Raw genomic sequence first — 6,018 nt, 5'->3', positions numbered from 1 at the left:
TGCCCATGTTTTGCGGTTATTTCCATCCTCAAATATTTCTTTACTGAACAAATAACCAAAATAATGAGCAGGCCTAAGATGTATTTAGGAAATGGAATATTATCCTGCCCACCAGAGACTCTTAAGCCTCAGCTCTTTCCCTTCCTGGCTCAGCACCTTCTCAGCATGTGAAATAGCAATCAAAATATCTATGGAGTCAGAGCCTTGGTTTGAATTTTGGGTGTGACTGTTTCTTGCCCTCTCTGAATTCTGAGTTAATATGTGGTGATAGCTAACATTTAATGTATAGTTAGTATGCTTAGTGCAAGGGGAAAAAAATTTCATATGCTTCCTCTTGATACTGGATTTTGATCCCAAGTTTGTGTTGGTGAAGTTGAAGATTGAAGATGTCGGACCAGGAGTTAAAAGTAAAGCAAGCACAAAGATTATTGAAGTAATCTTTCAATTCTCTCCCAGTGTGGGAGGAGCTTAGAAAAGCTAAAGTCATAGTATAGCTGAAGTATAAGAGTGATATAAGGCTCTGCCTTATTGATGGCAAAAGGTGTTTTCAGAAGACCTTGGTTCTTGTGTTCCAGCATGGAAGAATCCAAGCAGAATATGTGGGTGTAAATGGGGTTTATTAAAAGTTGGGAAAGGAAATACAAAGGGAGCATGGTGGGTGCAGGTGGGTCTGCCAGCAGAGAAAGCATGCTTTTCCTTATTAGGTGCTTTTTAAACCTACACTAACCCATGGGAAGGACAGACCCAAGAGATTCCAACCCAATAATGAACAAGCAGGGAGGGACATTGGTGGTTCCCAGCCAGGTACTGATGGTCTGGGCCATCCCCAGGTAGCCTACATGAGTCCCAAACTTTTCCTACTTCTAGCTTGTCTCAAATTGCCCCTGAGAGACAATATTCCAAAAAATTCCTTTTGGGGGCTGTTGAAAGGGGGTAGTCCATCTTCAGTATCTGCTGTGAGCTGACAAGGGGCAGCAGACCCTACCTATAAAGGGAAATTGTCGCTATTATTTCTCTCCTTCAAGGCTCATTTGGACACAAGGTGTTTAAATTATTGCCCAGCATAGTTAAGGTTCCTCATGGAGATCTGGGTTGCTCATGGAGATCTTGCTCATTTGTAGAGATCAATAGCCTTGTTGTCTCATGATTTGAATCCTATAGGCTTATATTCTGGAAGAGATAAATCTTATTTAGAAGACATGACCTGGACATTAACAATAATAGGAACATCAGAAGACATTCTGCCAGGTGTGACACGAAAGGTAATTTTGAAAAGTGATAGAGAGTCTTATGGTACTTTGCCTGTCGGTGTTTATACCTGTAGCTATTTTTTAACTCTGATATGGCCCTCTATTTTGGACTGTTACTATAGTGAGCAGTTAAGGGCTGATTATATTAGGGGCCAGGTGTACCAGGGTGCAGGTGTTAATCTAATAAAGGAGTAAACATCAATGAGTTAGTGAACATCAATAAGAAAGAAGACTCACAGCATTCCTAAGCAGAAGTTAGATACCATTGAAAGTTATATTGCCTTTGCTTAAACAGAAGGGCTTGGCCAAAGACATGAGTTTGTCTTTTGCCAGAAGCCTAGAAGGCTTAAATATTAGAGCACATGTGTAAGAGCCCCATTTTTAAAATCTCTTGGCTTTGGTTACTTTTAGAGGTCTGGCATAATTGACTCCATCTGTATCTGGAGAAGTTCCTTCATTTGTGCTGTCCTTTTGATATGTTTTGGGTGGCTGAACATCACTTGTTCCTCTAAGAAGTTGGGGACCGCTCAGGGGTCATGTCCTCCTAAACTCTTTCTCTGGACAAAATCTGAAGATTTTGGCAGTTTTGTCCCTCAGTGTGGGAGTGACTTCCCCCAGAAAGTCAGATTTTGTCCCATGGAGAAGGGGGAGTAATACATTGAACAGGTCAGAAGTCAGAGCCAATGCGACCTTTTTGGCCAACAAAGTCTTTTTGAGCAACAAAGAGACTTATTTAAAAAATACCTCTTAGGCTAGGCTTAATTAATCTAATTTTTTGTCCCATAGAGAATGTACCAACATCTTTAAATTGTTGTAAAGTGTCAGCAGGTAACAGTTGCAAAGATTTTACAAGGAAAATACAAAATGAGCCTAATACTTAAGAATGTCTGTCCTGGTTGATAGTAAGCACTTGTCAGAGTCATTTTTTATGGGCTTGTCTGTAAATGCTCCTGAAGTATCAGAACTATAATGACAAAACTTAAAATAACCATGGATAATTACAGTTTAAACCTTGAATAAGAGTTAGGTAAAGTAATGAGTTAGTGGTTGTCAGTGCAGTACAGTACTGACCATTAAAAACCCTAAATTTTTCAGTGGTTAGGGGAAGGCAGTGTCAGTAATTATAAATAGTGCCTGCTTTGATGTTTATATATCATATATAGAAAACAATGTTTATCTAGCCAATGTCAGATGAACCAGTGTTTATACAATGAACAGATGTCAAGTAAACCAATGGTTAGCTGACAAACAAATGTCAAGCCTAAATGGCAGAACTTTTAGTATTTGGTATAAAGAGCAGAAATATTAAAGACCTTATTAGATAGAATGTACCTTAGATAAAAGAACTATAGCTGTTTACATGTATACATTTTAAACTCTGTAAATGATTTTGTAACACTTAGATACAAGTCACTAGCAGTATGTTTTTTTAGCATTATTAGAAAAATACCTTAGGGTTTAGGCAGGATGTAAATGATAGTAAATAATTTTAAATGGGCCATGAAGTGAACTAGTCACCTTATTTTTGGCTAGTAGGATCAATGCATCTCCCAGTGCTTAAGGATCAAAAATGGGATGCTGATCCTGAATGCCAACCCAACTATTAGAACATCAGAACTATTATATGCTGGGCAAAGAGGCTGATACCAGAAACAACACATAAAATGAAAAGATAACAATATAAAGAGGACAATCTGTTGATTATTAAAAGGGAAACATCTTAATATGAACTTTTGTAACCAGTACAGAATCCAAATTGCACCAAGGTAAGCTTGGCTGATACAAATCCATCGCTCATGGTTAGTTTTAATATTAGGCCATGGGGTTGTAGTCAGCTTGTAAACTGATTGATTTTTCTTACTGCTGCATACCTACATCTGTGTAGCTGTGATGTTGTTACTGTCTTTAAATGTTAAATGCACTTAAATTTTCCTGTTATGTTTTCTAAAATTAAAAACAGTGCCAAATAGCAAGATGGCGGCTAGAGGTAGGAAGCAGAAAGCGACCCTCCTATAGTGAAATCTTGGAGAGACGCTGGAGACACACTTTGCAGGCATAATCACCGAGAAAAGGCATAACTTTGACTCCTCCACATCTCCAGCTGGTGCAGAGAATCTCACTTCACGTTAAACGGAGAAACGTGGAGGGCCCCCGGGGCCGCCAGTGGCCGGCGCCTATACGGCTTGGGAAGACGCGGACCAGGTGAGCTTTGCGGTACTGCGGTAGCCCCACAGACAAGCCTGGGCCAGAGCAGCATAGCCCCCTGGACAGACTGACCTCCACCCGGGGGAAAAAAAAAAGAGAAACTGAGTAATAAGCAATAAGAACAGTTAAGACATGCTGGAAAGAGGGTGGGGCGCCCTGAGCGCTGAAGATTGGGGGAAGGGAATCCTTCCCAGGACTGTAAATAAACAAGCCAGGCAGGCCGGAGAGCCTCTGGCGAGAGCAGGGCACACGCCCAGCAACCAGGAGCGGGGAAGCTTGTGAGAGGAGGGAAGACCCACTTCCCACGTGAACTGTAAACAAACATGGCGGCCGGCAGGAGCAGCAGCACTGCCCGGTAAGCAAGAGCAGGAAAGCTTCTGAAAGTGGCAGTGGGAGGAAAACTTCAGAGGAGAGGGGGGAAGACCCACCTCCCACATGAACTGTAAATAAACACGCAGGCCTGACAATGCGGGGGCAGTGTCACCTTTCCCAGTGCTTGGAAAGGGGAAAGCCTGTAGCAGAGGCTCCCGCACAGGAGAACTCTGAGCAAACAAAGCCTGTGGGACCAGGTGAGTGCTAGCTCACCCCAGAGATCTGCATAAATAACGCCGCCAGCTACAGGCTGGGAGCAGCAGGCAGGCAAGACACAGTTCCAGATACCACTCTCAGAACTGCCTCCAGACGCTTTTTCTTCTTTTTCTCCCTACCTTTGATGAGAGAACAACCGAATTACACCTGCAAGCTGAAAAACTTACTGAAACTGTATTGCATTTGAACTGGGGACACTTGGTGGGGCATTTGTGTGTGTGTGTGTGTGTGTGTGTGTGTGTGTGTGTGAGTGTGTAGTTTTGTTCTACTTTATGCGTCCCCTTTGATGAGACAACTACAGAACAACATCTGAGGCACCAACTCTAGGACTGGAGATTGAGACGGACACCCAAATTATTAAGACTGAAACTGCATTGCATATAAACTTGGAAGTTTTTTGGTTTTTTTTTTTTTAATTTTCTATTTTTCATTTTATTTTAATTCATTTTTATATATAGATATTACTTTCATTTACTTATTTTTTATTTTTTTATCTTTGATTTTCAATCCTCTCTCTGTCCCTCTAATGTCTGTTCAGCTTAATGTCGATTAGTACACTAACACTCCCTGTTTATACCTTTGAAACTCTCTTGTCTGATACCTTGTTCTGCTTTCTCCTTCTTGTCTGTATATTTGTTTTCCCCTTTTCTTTAACTTCTTGCTTTCCATCTCAGCTCACTCTTCCATTCTAAATATTACCATTGTTATTATTACAAGCTAGAAAATACTTAATTGCACACAGTACAGGGACAGTAACAACACCAAGGACAATGAAGGGAAGACAGAAAAAACAGGGAAACCAGTTTCCCCACAGCAAAAAATTAGTACAGGAACCAGAGGGGAATGAAGAGAACAGAAACTCAGATCCAGACTCTAACAAAATGAAGATAAACTATGCCAAAGGACCCAATGAAGCCCACAAGACTAATTTAAAAGAAGACATACTACAAGTACTCAATGAGAATTTTATAGAGATGATACTGGATAGGGTCAACCAAAATGTACAGGAGACACTCAAGAAATTCCAAGACAATAAAAATAGAGAATTTGAAAAAGCAAAAGAAGAAATAAAGGAAACCATAGAAGCACTGTATAAACACCAAAGTGAAAGAGAGAACACAATGAATAAATGGATAAATGAACTCAGGACAAAAATAGACAATAATAAAGAAGAAAACTGCCAGGATATGGAAAACCTCAGAAAAAAGAACGAAACAGAACTGCAAAACAAAATGGAAGGCCAATCCAGCAGAATAGAACAAACAGAAGACAGAATCTCAGAACTTGAGGATGAAATGGTAATTAAAGGAAAAACCGAAGAACTATTAATTAAACAACTCAAGACCTGTGAAAAGAAAATACAAGAACTCACCGACTCCATCAAAAGACCAAACTTGAGAATCATGGGCATCGAAGAAGGAGAAGAGGTGCAAGCGAAGGGAATGCGTAATATATTCAACAAAATAATAATGGAAAATTTCCCAAATCTAGAGAAAGATATTCCCATACAGATGCAAGAGGCCTCCAGGACACCAAACAGACCAGACCAAAATAGAACTACCCCACGACATATCATCATTAAAACAACAAGTTCAGAAACTAAGGAAAGAATATTGAAGTCTGTAAGAGAGAAAAAACAAGTAACATACAAAGGTAAACCCATCAAAATCACAGCAGACTTCTCAACAGAAACATTAAAAGCAAGAAGAGCGTAGGGTGAGATCTTCCGGGCACTGAATGAAAATAACTTCAACCCCAGGATACTCTACCCAGCAAAGCTATCATTCAAAATAGATGGAGCAATAAAAGTCTTCCATGATAAGCAGAAACTAAAACAATATGTGACCACAAAGCCACCATTACAAAAGATTCTGCAAGGGATCCTGCACACAGAAAGTGACACCCAACTTAACCATGAAAAGGCAGGCAGCACCAAACCACAGGATAAGAAAAAGCAAGACAGTAGAGAGTAACA

The sequence above is a fragment of the Castor canadensis genome, chromosome 7, assembly GCF_047511655.1.
Source record: "Castor canadensis chromosome 7, mCasCan1.hap1v2, whole genome shotgun sequence".
In the NCBI taxonomy this organism is placed as follows: Eukaryota; Metazoa; Chordata; class Mammalia; order Rodentia; family Castoridae; genus Castor; species Castor canadensis.
This window is presented reverse-complemented; position numbering follows the sequence as displayed.